Source organism: Gracilinanus agilis, chromosome 5 (genome assembly GCF_016433145.1).
Source record: "Gracilinanus agilis isolate LMUSP501 chromosome 5, AgileGrace, whole genome shotgun sequence".
Classification (NCBI taxonomy): Eukaryota; Metazoa; Chordata; class Mammalia; order Didelphimorphia; family Didelphidae; genus Gracilinanus; species Gracilinanus agilis.
Genome location: NC_058134.1, coordinates 174,188,611 through 174,211,025, shown reverse-complemented (window position 1 = coordinate 174,211,025; position 22,415 = coordinate 174,188,611).

Sequence of the window (22,415 nt, the reverse complement as noted above, 5' to 3'; positions counted from 1 at the left end):
CACTACAGTGATCCAGGGTGCGGTGATGGCACACTTTTTTTGTATTACATTCTATTCTGAGTTCAATAAGTAGTTTCATAATTTCCAGGGGGTGCTAGGTAATATTTTTTTCTGTAAAGGGGGCTGTAGTCCAAAAAAGTTTGGGAACCACTGCCTTACATCAGACTACTTTGGAAGAACAGAAAGCAGATAGATCCCCAGTACAAGTCTCACGGCAGCTACACAAAGAACCTGAAGCTTGAAATGGTACTCTCTTTACCATAGTTATAAAGCCCAACTTTAACAGTTTTTTTAAACTGAAAGAAAAGAAAAAGGCAGGAAAATGAGCAAATAACAACAAATAGAAATTCAGCATAGAAAGTTATTTTGATGACAGAGTAGATTAAAACACAGAAGACAACAAACTCATTATTGCAGCATCCAAAGCTTCCAGGAAAAGTATTAATTGTTAGTAAACCCAAAAAGAATTAATAGAGGAGCTCAAAAAGGATTTTAAAAATCAAATAAGAGAGATAGAAAAAAATTGGGGGAAAAATTAGAGGGATAAAGGAAAATCACAAAAAAGTGTTAACACAAAAAATTCTGAAGCAATTAATGCCTTAAAAAACGGAATAGGCCAAGTGGTAAAAGAGGCACCAAAAAAATATCCAAAGAGAAGAACTCTTAAAAAAAAAGCAGAATTGATCAAATAGAAGAAGATATGCAAAAATGCACTGAAGAGAAAAACTTCATGAAAGACAGAAAAACCTGGAAAGACAGATTTACACAAACTAAAGTAGAGTAAAAATAAGAACAAGAGAAGCATTTTATAGCAACAGGAATACTTTACAATGAACAACTTGGAATAATAGCTATTCTTAGCAGTACAATGATCCAAACCTTTCCAAAAGGACTCCTGATTTTAAAAATGCTATCTACTTCTAGAGAAAAGGAACTGAGTCTGAATACAGACCAAAGCAAATATTTTCACTTTTAAATTTTTTTCTATTTCAGTTTTTATTCAAAAAAAGAATTACTATAGAAAAATGTTCTACATGATTGCATATGTTTAACTTATGTGAGATTACTTTCCAGCTCAAGGAGAGTGGAGGAGGGGGAAGTTAGAAGGGAGAGAGAGTAGAAGAGAATTCAGGACTCAATATTCTTAGAAAAATGTTGCAAACTTCAAAACAATATGGTACTGGCTAATAAAAGGGTGAACCAATGGAATAGACTAGGGGTAAATGACCTCAGCAAGCTAGTGTTTGATAAACCCAAAGATCCCAGCTTTTGGTACAAGAACTCACTCTTTCACAAAAATTGCTGGAAAATTGGAAAACAGTATGGGAAAATTAGGCTTAGATAAACATCTTACACCCTATACCAAGATAAATTCAAAATGGGTAAATGACTTTAATATAAAGAGAGAAATCATAAATAAATCAGGAAACAGAGAACAGTATACCTTTCAAATTTGTGGGAAAGGAAGGAATTTAAGACCAAGCAAGAGATAAGAGGACATTACAATAAAATAAATGACTGATTATACCAAATTAAAAAGGTTTTGTACAAATAAAATCCATGAAAGCAAAATTAGAAGGAAAGCAATGAACTGGGAAAAATTTTTATAACAAGAATCTTTGACAAAGGTTTACTTTCCCAAATATATGAGGAACTAAGTCATATTTACAAAAAAATCAAGCAATTCCCCAATCAACAAATGGTCAAGGCAGTTTTCACATGAAGAAATCAAAACTGACAGAAAGCACATGAAAAAGTGTCCTAAATCTCTCCTGATTAGAGAAATGTAAATTAAAACAGCTCTGAGGTACCACCTCATCCCTAGCAGACTGGACAATATGTCAGCAAAGGAAAGTGATAAATGTTGGAGGTATGTGGCAAACTTGGGACACTAGTACATTGCTGGTGTAGTTGTGAGTTAGTCCAACCATTCTGGAGGGCAATTTGGAATTATGCGCAAAGGGCTTTAAAAGAATGCCTGCCCTTTGATCCAGCCATACCACAGCTGGGTTTGTATTCCAAAAAGATTATAAGGAAAAAGACTTGTAAAAAAATATTCATAGCAGTGATCTCATAAATTCCTCTGGATTGTCCTGGATCATTGCATTGTTGATAGCAGAAAAGTCTGTTACATTCAATTGTGCCACAGTATATCAGTCTCTGTGTACAATGTTCTTATGGTTCTGCTCCTTTCACTCTGCCTCAATTCCTGGAGATCTTTCCATTTCACATGGAATTCCTCCATTTCCTTATTCCTTTCAGCACATTAATATTCCATCACCAACATATGGTACAATTTGTTCAGCCATTCCCCAATTGATGGAAGCCCCCTCATTTTCCATTTTTTTTTGCTACTGCTTATCATCTTCAAGAGGGGACAGAAAAAATCATAAATCATGTAACCATGGAAAAATATTCTAAATTTAAAACAAAATAAAACAAAATAAAAAGACTTAATGTCTCTCAGTCATAGTTTCCTCATCTGCAAAATAAGGGAGTATGGACTTAATGATCTCTAAAATCCCTTCCAACTATAAATGTATGACTTTATAGCAGGAGATTTAGTGATATTTTTAAAAAATAAAATTATTTGGCTAACATTAAAAAAGAAAGTGTTGCAAACTGTTTTACATGTAATTGAGAGGAATTATATTAGATTTTAAAATATTAAGACTCAAAATTATGTGAGATGTGTTGGGATGCTAAGGATAGCAGAAAAAAGGATAGGCATCTTACTTTTTTAATTACAATATGATAAAAAAAGATTTAATTCTAGGATTATAATTAAAATTAGGGATAATGAATGAATTAATCAAATGGGATTAGGATTAAATTTAGAACTAGTGGTTTGTTTCTTTTAATAAGTTTATGGTTAATATTAACAAGTACAGTTAGGATTATGAACAAGAAATATGGTTAGAATCAGAGTCATGGTTAGGAAAAGATCTTAGAAAAGGTCCTTTACAAAAAGATTATTAGACTGATGAATTGAGACAATGGTGCAGATATGAGTTGCCCAAATTGTCAATTATTCTCTCCTCCAGAGAGCATACATAATTCTTCCAACTGATCATCACAAGGCATAAGCTAGAAGGGGTAATAAGTTGACAACAATGGACTATTTAGAAATGACATAACTACTCAAGTTTTATTTTGTCTCTGATCTTTGCCAAGGAGAATTACCTTTGGTATGGAAATGCTAAAATGAAAATATTGTAAGTACGGAGACAATAAGAGAGCCTCTGGTTTCTTTTGAAGTGTTCCAAGTCACTAGCACAATAAGAACTATATTCTTATGAGCTAAATAATTGGGTGGGTGTTATTCTTTAGCCTCTTCTAGTGTTTGAAAAAACATAAAAGATAGGAGATGTATATAATTGGATTAAGGTAAATGCTGTCCCCACTTTTTTTAATGAAAAGAGAAAAAGGAAATGTAAAGGCAGTTGATATCTATAAATCATAGCCCATTGAGCTTAGATTAAATTCTTTCAATTATTCAATTATAGATATAGCTTGTGGTGCAGTGAATAGAGTTCTGATCCTAGAACTCACTAGCTGTGTGACTTTGGGCAGAAATCTTTGTTTACCTCAGTTTTCTGAACTGAAAAATGGGAATAATATTATCATCTAACTCCCAGAGATGTCTTGAGGATCAAATAAGATAATATTTTAAAAGAGCTTAGTACACTGCCTGACACATAATAGACACTATATAAATGTTAGGTGGTGCAATGGATAGAATGCCTGAAGTCAGGAAGAACTGAGTTTAAATCTAGTCCCAGACACTTACTAGCTCTGTGACCCTGGGCAAGTCATTTAAACTTCTTTGCCTCAGTTTCCTCATCTATAAAAAAAAGCTGGAGAAGTAAATGGCAAATCTCTTTGCCAAAGGGAAAAAAAAAACGGTCATGAAGAATCAGACACTACTGAAAACAAAAGAACAAAAAATGCCTATTTCCTCTTCTTTCCTGGCAACATTACATGATTTATCTAAATAAAGATGTTTTGATCACATGGAGCCAGCATGACTTCATTTCCTTTATTAAAGGGTTATTAAACTCTGTGAATTAGGAGGATGTTGCAAATTTTAGTTGCTCAAATATACACTATTCTCTCTTCCAGATTTAGCATATCAGTTCTTTCAATTGATTCACACAAGTTAAGACCTAAAGTCCATCGCCAAACTAGTTGACATATATAAACACTCTCCATATTATAAACATGTTTTATAAAATATATTAGATGTCCCATAGGGCTTTTCCAACACTGAGATTCAGCGATTTACTTTGCAGATTAGGAACAGAGAAGAATTAAGTTGCTTGTCCACAAATCCATTGCTTTCAAGCAACAGAATATGGATTCAAATCCAGTGCTTTTGATGTTTAATCAACTGTTAAATCAAGTACTATATTGTTGTAAAAGACACATTGGAGAGGGGAGAGAGAGAGAGAAAAATAACATTGGCTGTTGAGATGACATGGCTACAGTCTAAGCAGTTTAGAATGATAGCATATGATGCAGCTAAATTAGTGAAATTAGAGGGGAGTGAGTGGATGATTGTATGAAACATTACAAAAGTCAGATCAATAGGATTTGACAGTTAACTGAATATAAAAGTAAAAGAAAGAAAAGAGTCAGTATTCTTAAGCTTCCTTCAAAGCAAAACTCAAATGTCTACAGGAAACATTTCCTCTCCCTGTTAGCCCTTGCTGCAAATGCTCTCCTCACCCTGAAATCATCTTGTATTTATTTTTTATGTATTTCATATATATTTACCTTACCTTACAGGGTGCTTTGCCACAGTAGAATGTAAGATCTTTGAAGGCAGGTCTCTTTTTTGTCAGTAAGTCTCCAGCTTACATATGGTAAATAATCAGTAAATGCTAATCGGATTGAATTGGGTTGGTGTGAATAAATACCTGGCTTAATAGTGTTGTGAGAAAATAAAATATTAAGTTATTGTCATCATGAGCAAGTTTGTCTCCAGGGCCAACCATATCTATGATGACCATTCACAGAATTTTATATGGTGCTGATGCTGCAATTAACCTTGTGACCTAGCACCCAGGAAGGTGCTACCCCTCTTCTCTCTACCACTGGGGGTTCCTCTGGTCCTCTTCCAGTTCCATCTATGAACTCTGAACTTTGGGGCTTCCCTTATTTTTGCTTTATATGCCATTTCAGGTCAGGTTCAAGGTCCCCAGGTTCAAGGTCAGGTTAAGAACCCCCTGCTCTTGGCTATCTTTCCACTCTGACTAATTCAGTTCTAGTAACTTAGCAGAGGAGTTCTAAGACCATTCTCTTGACAGCCATAATAGTTGAATCATTCATGAACACAGTCAGTGATTGGGTTGTAAGACACGTGACCTATACGGAGAGAAAAAGACATACAAAGGACAAAGAAGTCATCTAAAAGGAAGTACTAATAGTGACTAGAGGTCATAAAGCTCATATTCTCAGAAAGTGGATGCTCTCATATTTTTGTAATTTTTCATTTTATGATTTTTTCTTTAACTTGGAAATCTTGGATTATAATTAATCATAAAGAGTTTTGTGAGTGGAAAAGAGTGTGTTATGATATACATACTAATTAGATACGCTCACTATCTCTTGGCCTGAACTCAAGAGTTCAGAAATAAAGATCAAGCAAACCTTAAATCTCATACGATGTTATTACAGTTTATAACAACAAGCCTCACTGGGGGGATGGGTGACCCTGGAACCGATGAGAGTCTCAAGAGATCATTATCTGGCTGGCAGTCCTTTAAGAAAAATATCAGTGGCAAAGATCTAACAAGACTGGAGAATTCAAAGCAAAGTGTTTAGATCATTCCTTGAAAATTTTTGACAAATGCTGCAAGGTGCAGAGGCAAGAATTACAAAGGTCCCATTTCTAGGCTTCTTCTGCTCCCCTGCAGAGTTCCTATTGATTTCAAAGAATGTTCCAGGCTTGGATCAGCTCTGTGAGGCATGAAGCTAAGCAAGAAATGGGCCAAAGAAAGGAAGGAAAAAAGGGTGAACAGGAAAATGAAAAGTTTTATAGGCAAAATTTAGTACAAGAGAATGTCCCTTGCTTTTGATTTATGTTCACATGAATATATATGTATATATTTATCACAGGCATATCTTACATCTGAAAATATGCTTATGCAATCTATAACATGGCATGTTCTTTACATATATATTACATGAACATATGTAGATATGTTTTTATTCCAGGATAAATTAACCTAAAAGAAACTTTAGAAAGAAGTTACTGGGAAACAACTACATGCCCTACTTTTGCTGATCATATCAGCCACTGACAATTATAAAGGATCTTGTGGCATAGGCAGGGCCTTGAATACACAATCTTATTTTCTTCCCACACAGGTATTATTATCCACATGTTACAAAGAAAGAAATGGCAGTGGTGGCTTGTGCACAGTCTCACTCAGCTATCTTCTGACTCTAGGGCAACACTGCCTCTAAATTATCAGAGGAGTCATAGATTAGAAAATTGTGCCTCAGTTTTCCTCTCAATACAGGGAGGAAATTATTAATTTAAAGGAATTCATATTTGAAAGAATCTTCCAAACTTAGATCTTATAGAAATACCAGTCTGCTCAGTCAATATTGCCTCCTTTGCCATTCTTTACCCTGTCTTCACTAAGCTTAAGTAAAAATCCCACAGGGTCTCTAATGTTGATTTCTTCCATGTATCTTTCCACATTCACCCTTCTATAATGTTTGCTCAAAGATACCTTCTTTTGAAGATTTGCCATGGGATTTCAAACTCTTTATTATTGGAAACAAATATAGGCAAAGATATCATTTGAGGTTCTTGCTCTGTCTTCCCTTCAGAATCAGTGTTGATCTTCCAGAACTGTGGATGTTTGAATGTTACCTCTCTTTGTGGGAATATCATCACTATACTGAACTTCAGAGATGAGACTGGTCATGATTGAGGTAGCTAGGTGGCACAGCAGATAAAGCTCTGGAAAAGGATTCAGAAAGACTTGAGTTCAAATCTAGCCTCAGACAATTTTTTAGCCAAATGAATTGCTTAACCTTAGTCTGCTTCAGTTTCCTCACATGTAAACTAGAATAATTATAGCACTTAATTAACTATGGGGTTTGTCATGAAGATAAGATCATATTTGTAAAGTACTTTGTGAATTTTAAAGCACTATAAAAGGTTAGCTATTATTATTTTTCCAACTCTATTGGGGATATGTGGAAGAATAAGAAGAACAACAAATCACCTAAAGGAGAAGACATGGATGGGAATTTATTTCTAATCTTTAAAAATGTTTCTGCTGATACCTTCTCTTTCATAACACCTACATTTTCCAATTTGTTTCCGCCTCCTCCAATATGTCTTCCCCTATGGGAAAAATTATGACCCCTGAAAAGCAGCACAGAGACCAATTGTTTAGAAATCAGAAGTCTTAAGTTCAAATCCCATCTCTGTCATTTATGACCTGTATGATATTAGGCAAGTTATTTAATTCATATGGCCCTTAGTTCATCAATTGTAAAATAATGGGGATGGTCTTCTAGATAATTTCTAAAGTTTCATTCACATCCAAATCTTTAATCTATGATCCTATAATTCTTCCCAAAGAACTATTTCATAAAAGAAAACAATGATAGAGGAAAAATAACAATTCAGAAAAAAACTAACCAACATATCAACCAAATCCAGTACTATAGGCAGTGTTCCACTGGTGGACAAAGTATTCATATTAATAGAGCACACATTCTTCAAAAGATTTGAAGGAAAATTTTTAATAATTTGAGCTGTCCAAAAGAGAGGTATGGTTCATTAGGTAAGGAGATGAAAAGATGTGGGAGATGTGATTCTTATTCAGATATGGGTTAGACCAAATGACCCCTGTGATCCTTTCCAGCTCTGAGAATCTATCATTCCTTGCCCTTTTGCTTTCCATATGAGAATTGACTTCACTCTACTGGTTCCAGATTATTGGACAAACTCAGTCCCACACTGTGTTTTGAATTTCTGCTTTGGCTCTCTTTTTCTGACTTCGCACAATTCATCATTCAAATAGCTTGACTCAGTTTATCAGTGAAGGTTTCCATACCCAAAACATTTCTCCAGGTTCTTTTCCATAAAAGTCCAAACAGGAGACTATCAGGGTAAACCAGAACAATGTTCTATGCCACCAGAAGTCTCGGGAAGGGTTTCAAAGACCTAAGAAATAGTCACATTAGTATATATTCTTTAAAGCTTTTTCTGGCCCAAATCAACAGGGACAGCATTCTTTGTGCCAATTTTCATTTGCAAAATAAACTGACAAAAGGAACCTCTTGTACACTGATTAGAAAAATACTATCATCTCATTTGCCAAGGTCCATTTATTTTTTTACCAATATAAATATATTCACAAAAAATTAGTTGAGCTTTCAGGGTGGTTTTTTCCCCAAATTTCTGCCCCTCTAATTGGAAATTTCTATTGCCATGTAAGTGGCTACATTATTGGAAGGATTAAATAGTGAACTGGATTATTGCCCTGCTGTGAAAATAACATTAACAATTAAATGAACAACACCTGGTAGAGGACACAAAGAGGATGAATGGTTTTTTTAAAGGGCTTAGTTAGCCAAGCATTGTTTTGCCACACTGGGAATACAAATACAGAAATGAAGTCAGTCCTTTCCCTTAAGAGGCTTACATTCTAATAGGAGGAGGCAGAGCATAGTGAAGACTCATAATCCAGGAGTGGTGTTTTTGTTTGGAAGGTCACAGAGATAGTAAATTGATCTCAGAGTAAATCCTCCACAGAGGAGCAAATTGACTCACCCTTTTCAGGGGGCAGGAATAAAATTATTTTAGTTTTTGTTCAAGAATTAGAAAATATGGTTAGGAGGGTGATGGAGGACATTCTAGTTGCAGAAAAATAAATCAGGAGAACAAAGCTAGGTAGAGAAGTGAAACGGGGCTATGGACAAGCCTAGATGTATTGGTCACTAAGGCAAATGCCCATCAGGATAGCAGGACCCTAGGATGAAAATGTCCAGGGTGAAAAATTTTAAGTCTTCTAGGGCAAGATTTCTGATGTGAACATTAAAGCAAGTGGTATAAAGACAGACAGCTGATGATGCAAAGATACACAACTTTTTTTTTTCTCAATCCAAGGAGAATTCTCCTCTCTCTTCTCTGAAGACAGCTGTTTTATCTCTGCAACAGCTGGAGCTATAGAACCCTGTGGGCAACAAATGAGATAGCTTCGTGGACCATGTGTTACCCATAAGAGACACTAGTTAGAATTCCCTCCCCCAAACAATGAATATGTTGACAGCAAGAAAGGCAAAGAAGAGTATGCAATTAGGGAAGTCATGGAAATTATTTCAGCCCTAGGCCTCAAATAAATTCAGCTATTCCTGATATAAATCATCCTCTGATAAAACACACATTTAGCAAAGATGGATTATCATCAGCAATGAAAATTAATGGTATATGCCACATACAGGGCATCGGGCAAACTCTCCATTTTCTATCAGCATCTCTGCTTTCTTTCTGCTCCACAGAATGTTGTGCCTCTCCCAGGATAAGCTGATCATATGAAATCTATTCCCCATGCTGATAGACTCCGTTTTTAATACTCAACACCTTCTCAATTCCCTCAGTTGCTGGAGGACAGAACATCAAAGTCCTCCCATAGTCTTCCTTTATAGGGCTCAGACCTCTGAGAACTTTCTTGCAGTGGCTCACTTTGATTTTGACTCCAAAGAACATCATACCCCTAAACCAGGTAACCCCTGGTGCCTCCTTCCCCTCCTCTTTTGTGTGTAGTCTTCCCCCATTGGTTGTAAGTTCCTTAAGGATGTACTGTCTTTTTCTTCCTCCTATCCCCAGCACTTAGCACAGTGCCTGGTATGAAGTAGGTCCTTGCCAAATGTTGATTGGATTGGATTATTAAGCAAAGAATGGGCAATACAAAAACTGAAAGACAGGGACCAACGCCATACATAACTTGCAAACTGTTTATGGGCACATACAAATAGATTACTAAAAACAGACGGGCGTGTGTGCTCAATTTGTGGTTAAAACAAGAAAGGGCTGCAGAGGTCAAAGGAGAGAGGAATAAATTAAGGATTATAGTCATTTTCAGTGCCTTAAAACATGACCTAATTATTATTATACTTCCTAGGATTACTATCTTTTCCTCCTATAAATGACCTACAGTTCACTTAATGACCATTCACATTAGATAAATGAAAATCTGTGAGGTGGTAAAGTCAGAATTGTCTCATGTTACAGTGACTTACCCACCATCCTACAGCTACATAAGAGCAGGGCAGGAATTCCTTTGAGTTCCACAAACTGATTAAGCAACTGCTATATGTGAGACTGTGCTTGGCTTGATTATCTGGATTTAAATGCCAAATCCAATGTTCTTTTAGTCTCTTCTCCTCACTTCTATTTTTACTGATACATGTATAAGTGCATAGTGCAAATTTCATGGACTAGTAGACCTTCCTGCCACCAATATTTTTTTACCTCTTTAGGAGCCATAAAAAGTTATACCTCATTCAGACCTCCTGAATGGCTGCTAGTCATAAAGCTCTTTGATTTTGATAATAATTAGGACATACCTAACAGAGACCAAATACATTAAAAGTCACTCTTATAAGTCATAGAGTGGTTGTCATCTAGAGGGATTAAAAATTGTCAGAGCATGAGGACTCTTATCACTGACCCCAAACTCAAGGTGAAACATAAGTTTTATGTGACTGCAGATTACTCAGATGAAATATTGAAAGAAAAATGGGCTTTGTAAGGAGGGAGTGTTAAAGGTGAGAGAAATCTGTGGTGCCATTTGAGAAACAGCATATCTTTTCCGACTGAGAAATTACTGGAAAGAAATTTTCATAAGTTTAAAGGGCTTAAGGTATAAATGAATGTGCTTATGAAAGAGAGAGATGTAACATTTTTACAATTCCTCTGTACCACTGTCTTGCTAATGTCTGACCTTAGCCAGCATTCTTAACCTATCTAAACCTTAGGTTTTACATCTGTAAAATGGGAATGCTAGCACCTCCAGAGTTTAATTCCCAGGATCACATGAAAAAGCATAAAAGCACTCTAAAAATCTTAAAGTACTAGAAATGTCAGGTGTTTTTCTTCATCATCACCATTACTATAACTGGAATCAACTGAATCCTCTCCTAATTTTCACTGAGCAGGTAGAAATAGCCTTGGAACAAGTCACTCAACTGTTATTATCTTCTTATATTCAAAGTTCTATATAGTCTTGTATGGGTGGATAAAATGACTGCAGTAAATAATTAGGATTTAAATTAGGATTTAAATCCATATTCTATAGACTCATTAAAAGCATACTCAGAACAGTTCACTGGCAGACAGGACAACAGGAATAAAGTGTACCTCTTTGCATATATATATATATATATATATATATACATCTCCTCTTATGGGTCTTGATTTTGAAATTTTTTCATTGCATATGACTTAGAGATTATAATATAGCATTTGACCTAGTGGCATCTATTAAAACCTTCTTAAGTTTTTAAGGATCAATTTTATATCTGGATGCCACCCTTTTACCTTTTTAACTAAGTCCTGATAATCTTTTCCAAATGCTAAAGTTAAAATCAGATAAAAGGTTAATTTTAGTCATTAAAAAAGCCACAAACAGAGTTTGGTCATTTCAAATTATATATAAATGAAGAAAAGTGACAAAAAAAAACAAGAAATGGCTTTACACTATATAGATCCTCCTCTCTACCCTCATATCCCCCCCAAAAAACACACCCAGAAAAACACATTGTTTCAGTTGATTGTAAAGTCAAAAGAAACACATTTGGGGAACACAAAGCTGAAGTCAGAAAATGAGCATGACATTTATAAAAACCAAACCAAGTTAGCCTCCCTTCTTCTGCCCAAACCAATAGATCTGGCAGAGTCCAACTCAAAATCCTCTGATAAATTCCAGCCCTTGTTCAATGGACAAAGGCATCCAGGCACCTCAGATGCCCCTCAGGGACTGGAAAGAGAATGAGTAAACTTACTAGTGAAAGATGAAAAGAAATATGAGGGAAAAGAACAGAACCTGGAGCAGGGGCTGGTCTCAGTAGCTCATTCCACTAGTAACAAGGAAATGGCAGAGGAGATGGTAATAAGAGAGGAGAAACCATGCCTAAGCACTCTAGTTAGGTAGTACAAAAAAAATGCCAAGATAGTACACAGGGGAAAGAGAGTGAGCTTAGGGTGAGGAAACAACTTTACAGCTCTGGACACAGACAAATGAATAGGACCCCAGATCTGAGTGGTGACCAAAAAAGGGAAGCAGTCTTTAAAACTGGGAAGTAGATACCCAGCTGACCCTCTCACCATTCAGCCTTCCCTCTTTCTCTTTTCCCTCCCTATACTTTCTGCTTGCTGAAAGTTATTCTTAAACTTGACTCAGACTCTGATCTGATTCCTAAGCTATCTATTATCCCTTTCATCTCCCCAGCCTTTGTCCTTTTGGCCTGGGCTTGCTGGGCCTCTGCCTCCTTTGGATGATGCCTTCCCAGCCACTATCCTAAAGTTCCTGGATGTCTTCTTTCACGGGGTGAGGAACTACCAGAGTTGCCTCTTTCCCCTTTAACTTGAAGGACAATCTGCTCAACTTAAAGTGATAAACCACAAGTCAATCTATTGAAGCTCTTGTTCAAGTAGAGTTTATCAATTGAGTTCTCTAGGATACTTTGTGAGCTATATTTTTAGTGTTGGTATTTCTTGTCTGCCAAGAATATCAATACATGTATACAAATCAATTTGTGGAGAGAAAAGAAATTAAGGAATTTTTATGTGCCCGGTGCTGATCTAAGGGGTAGGGATGCCAGTATAAAAGTGAGAGCTGTCCTAACCTTAAAAATAGTTACCAGGATAGTAAATGAAACAATAGGGTAGTCCATTATCTTGTCCTTTATGAAGACAACTGTAATGTGCATTGGATTACAGTATTCAGAGCAAGATGTAGAAATGGAGGGGAAATGTGTATGGGTCAGGGCAGAAAATGTCCAGGTCAATATAAGGACACATGGTCACAGAAAGTTCAGTGAGGGATAACTAAACTCCTCCTTCTGAATGGGTCAGTCAGTCTATAAACATCTATTAAGCACATACTATATGCCAGGTATTGTAGTAAGTGCTAGGGATAGAAATATAAAAGAGAATCCCTGCTTAAAAATCATGAAAGTTTTAGAATGGAAAACTTATATTGGTAGGTCCATTAGTAGACCAAACAACATATTTATATGTCTTATCTTCCTAAGTATTTTCTTTATAATTTTCTCAGTAGGTCATTATATTTTGCAAGTTTTTTGGTCCATGTATCTTAGAAACTAAGTATTTGGGATGGCAACATCTATTAAAAAACATTGTTCTTAAGTTTGTTAAATGTACTAATGTTTGGGGGCTTTCTTCCAGGCAATTGTTGACAACAGTTGGATCTGGGATAATGGTCTAATTCTGCTCCAGGTTTTTGGTTAATTTATTCAGATTTTTTTGAGGTCTGCAACTGTAGTAAGGGAATTTGTTGTCTGTCATTCAATGAAAGACTGAGATTCGGAAGTATTATTGTAGACACAAAGTCATATCTTGTTAGAAATTTCAGAGGTGCTAAATTTTTATAGCCTGCAATGATGTGCTGCTGGTCCCACTATTTCCTAAAATAATCTATATTGGTCACTAAATTCTGACTCTAAGGATAAACTTCCTATAGTTTGTAGTGGCAATGACCTAGTCCTGGTTATCATCATAAATCTTCCTTTTCCCCAAACATATTTGCATGAATTAGCCATTTGATGTTTCCTTGGCAACATAATATATTGGCTGAGTTCCTATAGTTGTTCTCTTTTTGATTTTACTCTTGGATCTAAGATGTTTCATAAGCGTAGATTAACAAATTTATACTTGTACTTTAAAACAAGAGTTCTTAACATTTTTGTGTTGTGGAGCCCTTTAACAGTCTAGTAAAAACTATGGACCTGTCCCTGAAATAATGTTTTTAAATTCATAGTATAACACGCACACAGGAAACCAATGAAAAAAGTTATTAAAATATTTTAAAAAGTTAAAAAACTCAGGTTAGAAACTATTGTTTTAAATAATTTTTAAAAATTTAAAACATAATATTAACTCAATAATGTTGAAAACAATTCTTAAAATACATGGCATTTTTCATGGAGACAATTTAAGCTTATTATGTCCCATGTATCCTCATTCCAATATCTCTCATAGAGAGAAATATATATATATATGTGTGTATATATATATATATAACTTTCAGGTTTATAAAGTCAAAGCAAAGTATCTTATAAACTTTTTGAAATGTCCATATAAATTTATATAGATAGATATGAGTAGATATAGGTATAGATATAGTTGAGACCGAGCTGTAGCATTTCACAAAAAAGCAAACAAATTAAATTCCTCTTGTAGAATAATGTTCCTATGTAACAAAATTGTTATTGGATTCTATTAGCATACAATTGTTAATATGTGTCAAGGAAAGGTAGAAACAAAAAGTTTTGAGATTGGATCCAGAGGGTACATTCATCTAAAAGATAAAGGTAATGTGTAAAAATACTTTGGTCCTCTTAAAAGGAGGCTTATCAGACCTAAAGATATCTAAGTGAAGTGACTCTGAGTGAAGATGTTAAGAAACTTATTAGCTTAGTAAAGCCTGAATGAGTAGAACATCTATAAAGCAATTAACATCCACACACTAACATTATAATTAGTGTAGACACGTGCAGGGTTTCCCACCTCTGAAATGAAATGGGGTATGAGTTGGGTGGGAGAGGGTAACCTTTTCATACCTCTTTGAGATATCCTTTGTCCCTCAATTTCATTATATTCAGTTTCTATTTTGTTTTGGCTGCTGCCTTTATTTCTATTTTAGCCATTGTGCATATTGTTTTCTTGGTTTTGCTTTCTGTGTTTTCATCAGTTCAGGAAAATCTTTTCATGTTTCTAGGTAATCATCATTTTACAGCAAATTGATATTCAATTGCATTCATGAAATATAATTTATTTACACATCTTCCAATCTACGAGTATCTGCTTTGTTTCTACCTAATATTTGCTAAAATAAATGTAAATGGCTGAGTATGCATACAGTTTTATAGAAAGAGAACAGTTTATATGGCAATGATGGACTCTATCATTACCACCAGAAAGTACAGAAGGGTTATCCTTAAAGAGTCTAAATTTAATCGTTCATGTAAATTATGTAGAAAAACAGGGAAGACTGTGCCACACCTCACTTCAGGCTGTCCCAAACAAAATCTCCTAGCTACATGGAATGAAAAGATTTCAAATAAGACCAAAGTAATGATTTTTTTTTCTTTTAAATCATGTAGGAACAAGATAAAGTATGTATCTCCTATCTTGTTTGCTTTCAGTGTTGTTTCAAAGGTGTTTATCCTAATTCTTTGGTTCAAAATAATTTTTCAATACTAATTAATACTTTTCTACACAAAAGAGCTATTTTAGCCAACTAATCAATGTTCTACAAAATATCAAATAGAAAAATAAGATAACGGGGCAGCAAAGATCCTGAGTTCAAATCTAAGCTCAGACACTTCTTTCCTGTTGATCCTGAGCAAGTCACTTAACCTCCATTACCTAGCCCTTTCTGCTCTTCTGTCTTTGAACCAATACATAGTATTGATTCCAAGATGGAAGTTAAGGGTTCAAAAAAATTAGTAAGGTACCAACTTATTCTAGGACTAGTTCTAACTCAACTTCATAAAAATATAAGAATAATAAAATGATGATAATTATGTTAAAGCAATAATAATAACTCACATTTTTGCAGCTTTTTTCCTAAATGTGTTACATGTTATTCTAATTGATCCTTATATCAGAGTCAGCCAGGTGGTAAAGTGGATACCTTCTCCCCAATATTAAATAAAAACCACTTTTATTATCTTCTTTGCCTTTAGAATAAAATCAAATGCCTCCATCTGGCATTTAATATCCTTCATGAAATGGATCCAATCTACTTTCCAGTCTAATTGTAAAATCACTGAGCTTTATAATCAATGTTCATGTACTACCTTCAAGCCTTTGCACAGGTTGGACCTGATACCTGGAAATTCATTCATATTTTTGCACTTGAGTCCTTCAAGATTAAGTGAGTTGGCAAGTCATCTACATGGCCTTTTTAGTGATTTCTGCCTTATTAAATTCCTTTATTAACTGTAAATATGTTCTACTCTATTCAGGCCCACTAGAATATCACCTCTTTGCAGATAATGAATGTTTCATTTTTGTCTCTGCATTTTTAGTCCCTAGCAGTTTCTTTACTAAATTTGTTGTTCAGTCATTCAGTTGTGTCCGACTCTGTATAACCCCATGGACCATAGCACATCAGGCCCTTCTACTCTCTGCTACCTCTGGAAGTCTCCCCAAACTCAAGTTCATTGTTTTCATGTTGCTATCTATCCATTTCATCCTCTGTTATCCTTCTTCCTTTCTGCCATCAATATTTCCCAATGTTGGGGTCTTTTCCAATGAGACTTATCTTCTCCGTATGGGGCTAAAATATTTAAATTTCAGGTTAAGTATCTGTCTTTCCAGTGAATACTCTGAATTAATTTCTTTAAGCCTTCTTACATAGGAAGCACTTTAAAAATATGTTTAATCGTTATAAATTGAACCTAATTGAATATGAGAAAGGAAGAACAGTGGGATGAGGCTAAGAGGAAACACTGAAATATTTACTATGAAACTATATTTTCCAAAAGCATGTGTGGATGCATTCCCACTATTGAGTATTACATTTCCAGTAACTGAATAGCTATGGTGACAATAAAATATTTCAATAAACATTTTATAATAAATAAAAGAAATTCACTCCAGCAGATAATAACTTTAATATGCAACAATAATTGCTTTAAAATTCATCATTCTGGCTTGAAAATCCCATCAGAAAGTCCTGATGACCAGTGCAGGAAGGGGTAAAAACATACATACCACAAAAGAAGAAAAATATTCAACAAATTACTACAATGTCAGAACACCCAAATAGAAATCAAGACTGAACCTTCCAACATGTTGTCTTATATTTCCCTCTAAGAGATTCCGATAACCTTAAAAGAGAAAATGGCTAAAACGGAAAAGTACTTGCACAGGCATCCAGTGGACACAGCTCCAGAATCAAGCGCTAAACAGTAAAGTGGACAGAATATTGGACTTGAAAGTAAAGAAATGATTTCAAATTCCACCTCAGAAATTTAATATGTGACTGCAGGCAAATCACATGATTTTTATTTTTCAATTTCCCCATCTATAAAATTGAGGTGTGGGGATCAAATGAAATAAAAACAGAGAATAATCTGAAAACCTTAAATTTAAATATTAACTTAAAAACATTGTGACATCGTTTCCCTAAACTGCCCCTTTTCACATAAATTTGTTTTTAATCTAGTTCACTGGCAAAATAATGAGGCCATAAAAAATAGGGAAATTTTAAAAGAAGCTTTTTTTAGCCTAGGTAGGTGATTAGTTGGGTTGGGAACATGTTGATTTGGTTTTTGTTGGTGGTGACTGAGATCATTTGCTTCACAAAGCTAGTCATTAGTTAACCAGCAAATATTTAATGGACCCTACACTATTCTTTGAAGATTATGTATCAAGCCAATCACTTTATTAACATTTTGTTAATAAAGAATTAAAACCCATTGCCTCTGAGGCCCATTGCTGTGACTAATACTAACTAGATCTAGGGGTAAAAAAACAAAACAAAACACTTTTTCCCCCTCTTGCAGATAGTGTAAGAAATACCTATTAACTAACCTTTGTTAGTAGGGAGTGGCAGGGGAGAGAATACTACACTTGATGCCAGGACATATGTGGGTTAGACTCTCACCTTGAACACACTTTTAGTTCTTTAACTAGATCATGTAAATTACATAAGCATCACTTTATAAAATAGGAATAATATAAATAATACTTCTCTTGAGGATTAAGTATGGTAATGTAAATATGTAAAGTGTTTTGCTGACCTTAAAGCACAGTATAAATGACTGCTCTCATTCTATGAGCCTTCTTTTACTTTAAAGCTTCATTTTGATGTTATATGTAATGATAACTAACTGAAAAAAGAATTGTCAGAGCAAGGAAAAGAACCAAAATAGACTGGTGTCACAAATACCAAGACTTGAAAAGAGAATAGAAGTGTATGATCAATAGTGTCAAATTCTACAAAGAGGTCAAGAAGGATGAAAACTGAAAAAAGGTCATCAGATTTGGCAACTGAAAGATCAGAGCCTTGGAGAAAGCAGTTTCAACTGAATGATGAAGTTGGAGGCCAGATTATTCAAGTCTGAGAAGTGATTCAGAGAAGAAAAAGTGGAAGTGAGTGTAGGTAGTTTTGTTTCTAGGAGTGTGAATATTAACAGAAGACCATATAAAGGATGATTAGTAGCTTGAGGAATAATAGGGTCTCATGAGATTTGGTGTTAATGGTTTTGTTTTTTAAATAGAGAAGACTTAAACATAAGTCAAGGAGAAGGAACCAGGAAACTGAGAGAGACTAAAAAGTAGAGAAGGGTGGTGACTGAAGGGATAATCTATTTGAAAAAATTAGAGGGCACAGGATTAAGAGTACATGTAGGGGGCAGCTGAGTAACTCAGTGGTTTGAGAGCCAGGCCTAGAGACGGGAGGTCCTAGGTTCAAATTTGGCCTCAGACACTTCTCAGCTGTGTGACCCTGGGCAAGTCACTTGACCCCTATTGCCTACCCTTACCACTGTTCTGCCTTGGAGCCAATACACAGTATTGACTCCAAGACGGAAGGTAAGGGTTTTAGGGGGAAAAAAAAGAGTACATGTAAATAGGTTGGTCTTGGAGAGGAGAAATGCAACTTCTTTCAAACATTTGAGCAAGGAGGAAGAAATTGGGTCATGTCAAGATATACAGAAGGGTAGAAAAGAGGAGAAAAAATGGCTATTTTCTCAGTAAGATATAAAGTAAAATAAGTGGTGGAGAGGCTTTAAAAAAAGTTTTTCCAAAGATGCTTTGGGGAAAGAGTAGAAAAATCCATTATAGGAAAATAAGAAGATTTCCTACGTTATTAGACCGAGTAAGATTTGCCAGTATAAATTTATAATGGGCCCATTCATTTGGTTGAGTTGTGGCTTTCTCCAGATCAGGTCAGGGAAACATGAGTAGCAATCTTTGTGGTAGCAAAGAACTGGGAATTGAAGAGATGCCCATTAATTGGGGAATGGCTAAACAAATTGTGACATACCATTGTGATGGAATACTATTGCACTGTAAGAAATGACAAGCAGGTTAATTTTTAAAAAGCATGGAAAGACTGACATGAAATTGTAGAAGGAAATGAGCAAAAACCAAGAGAACATTACATACAGCAACAGAAATATTGTTTGAAGAATGACTTGTATATGTCACCTCTCAGGAAAGAACTGATAAATAAAAACAAACAAGCCATAGTTTCATATAAACATATCTTTTTGGCAAATGATGCCTTCTCTAGTACAAGTAGGGTAGAGAGGGTGAAACCAGGGAATATTAATGTAACAAACAAATGATAAATGCATTTAAAAAATAAAATAAAACAAATTCCATACACCAAAAGAAATAAAAAAGGAAAGCATAAATAGGATTATAATAAATAACAGAACAGTTGCTGATCTTTATTAAAAGAGGGATTTTCCTCACTAGTATCATATCATACATTTAGCATTGGAAAGGATTTTAGATTCTATTGAGTCCAACCTTCGAATTTTACAAATGAGGAAATATTTCAGGAAGACTAAGAAATTTGCTCAGAATCACACATAGCTTGTAAATTTTTCAGGCAAGATCTGTACTTGAGTACTGAATTTAAGTTTTATTATGTTCCCCTATACCAATGAAATCATGGGTCCAGCAAATAGATATGGATAGATACGTATGTGTATACACATGGAAATATATATGTAAACTAAGACCCAGAAAGGTGAAATAATTTAAGGTCACAATACTAGTGACAAGTGACAATATTGGTTGTGTTCTTACTACACAACTGTTTCAATTGTTATCCAATCTTTTTCCCCCATGGGCCCTGCTTCTATTATTTTAGATTCAGACTGGCAGGTCCGGTATACAGTGCATGACTATTGACAGATATTCCTGGTGACATTTATATCCCTCAGCTTGAAACTGGCAAATTTCTGTCCTGTTAGAGGTTTTGAAGAAGACGGTGAATAGAGAAGCATTTCCTTTCTTCACTCTGGGCTCCCATTCTGGTTTTGGCTCTCCCTAGTCAAACTTTTCCCCTGCCTTCCTAGCCTGGTATTATAGAAGTTATACTTTTTGTGTTAGAGATAAAGAAAAAGTTCAGAGTGAAACTAAATGGTGCAAACTAAAAAAAGATGAAGCCTCGGTGAGTGCCTGTTACTAAGGTTTTCTCCTCCCACCCTGCCTTTTTTATTTCTTCCTTCAAGCTGCTGAATTCTGTGAAGAGGTTCCAGCCTTTGTTTGAAACCCTAGAGCTCCGGACCAGCAGCTGGTACATGTCATAAATTGCTTTAGAGTTGGACTATTCTGAGAGCTTAGAGAAATAATGAGATTTGCCTGGAAAAATTATTAATAGCACATCTTAAAGATTTAGATCAAGGTTTGGCTCTCCTTATTCTAAAGTGTTAAATATGCTAATGGGGTGGCCTCTAATATGAATAGAACGCTTCTGCAGCAAGTGTGAACAGCACCGAAATAGATCTGTGGGAGAAAGAACATCAGAATTGTGAATATATGCAATGCTGTTATCAGCAAGCTGACTTGGTCTGGGGACATGAGCAACATTCCCTGAGGACTGAGCTGGGAATGCTGACACATGTGTCTCAAGAGACCCAAAGGACTTGAGATGAAAATGGCATTTGAAGCAATGTTAATCCCGTTATTCCATCACCTGGCTTCTAAGTGCATATGCCTTAGCTACCCAAAGAAAGTATAAGTCCTGAAAATTCAGGGACACAAATTGTCCTTGAAGCCTCTTTGCTCTTATGTTTTGGCTCAGCTACTTTCCTTCATGATGAAGAACCTTCATCCTCCAACAAGTTAGAATTCTACAAAACAGGCTTCTACCCCTTCAGCACTCAGACTCACCCAAGTCATTATTGTCTCTTAGCCAGTTATGCTTTTCCTGTTGACAATTCTCTTAGCTGACTCTTTCTGGAAGCCAGACTTCCTATCTTGCCACCAATATTTTTTCACTTAGTAGCTATATCCTGCTCTGTTGCCCCCTTCTCAATAGGGAGCAATATGTAAGCATACAAACACCACTCAATTATTCACATATGGATCATTCAAAATCAATGTTTAATTACTAAGCCATCTCCTTCCTGTGTCACCTGATAGGCATTAGTGGACCTTGAATTTTTCTCTTGCGTAAGCAATATGTATCTTATTTCACAACATGATGAACAGGGAGATTTGTATTATATGATAATACATGTAAAATCTATGTAATACTCCTCTCCTTTTTTTATTTTTTTCAAACATTTATTAATATTCATTTTTAACATGGTTACATGATTCATGCTCCTCCTTTCCCCTTCGCCACCCGCAATCCCCACACCCATGATTGATGCACATTTCCACTAGTTTTGTCATGTGTACTTGATCAAGACCAATTTCCAAATTGTTGGTAGTTGCATTGGTGTGGTACTTTCGAGTCCACACCCTCAATCACGTCCACCCCGACCCATGCGTTCAAGTAGTTGTGTTTCTTATATGTTTCCTCTCCTGCAGTCCTTCCTCTGAATGTGGGTAGCGTCTTTACCATAAATCCCTCAGAATTGTCCTGGGTCATTGTATTGCTGCTGGTACAGAGGTCCATTACATTCAATTTTACCACAGTATATCAGTCTCTGTGTACAATGTTCTTCTGGCTCTGCTCCTTTCGCTCTGCATCAGTTCCCAGACGTCTCTCCAGTTTGCCTGGAACTTCTCCAGTTTATTATTCCTTTTAGCACAATAGTATTCCATCACCCGCATATACCACAGTTTGTTCAGCCATTCCCCAATTGAAGGACATTCCCTCCTTTTCCAATTTGTTGCCACCACAAAAAGCGCAGCTATGAATATTTTCATACAAGTCTGTTTATCTATGATCTCTTTGGGATACAAACCCAACAATGGTATGGCTGGATCAAAGGGCAGGCATTCTTTTATAGCCCTTTGAGCATGATTCCAAATTGCCAGCCAGAATGGCTGGATCAGTTCACAACTCCACCAGCAATGCATTAATGTCCCAATTTTGCCACATCCCCTCCAACATTCATTACTCTCCCCTTCTTTCATTTTAGCCAATCTGCTAGGTGTGAGGTGATACCTCAGAGTTGTTTTGATTTGCATTTCTCTAATTATTAGAGATTTGGAACAC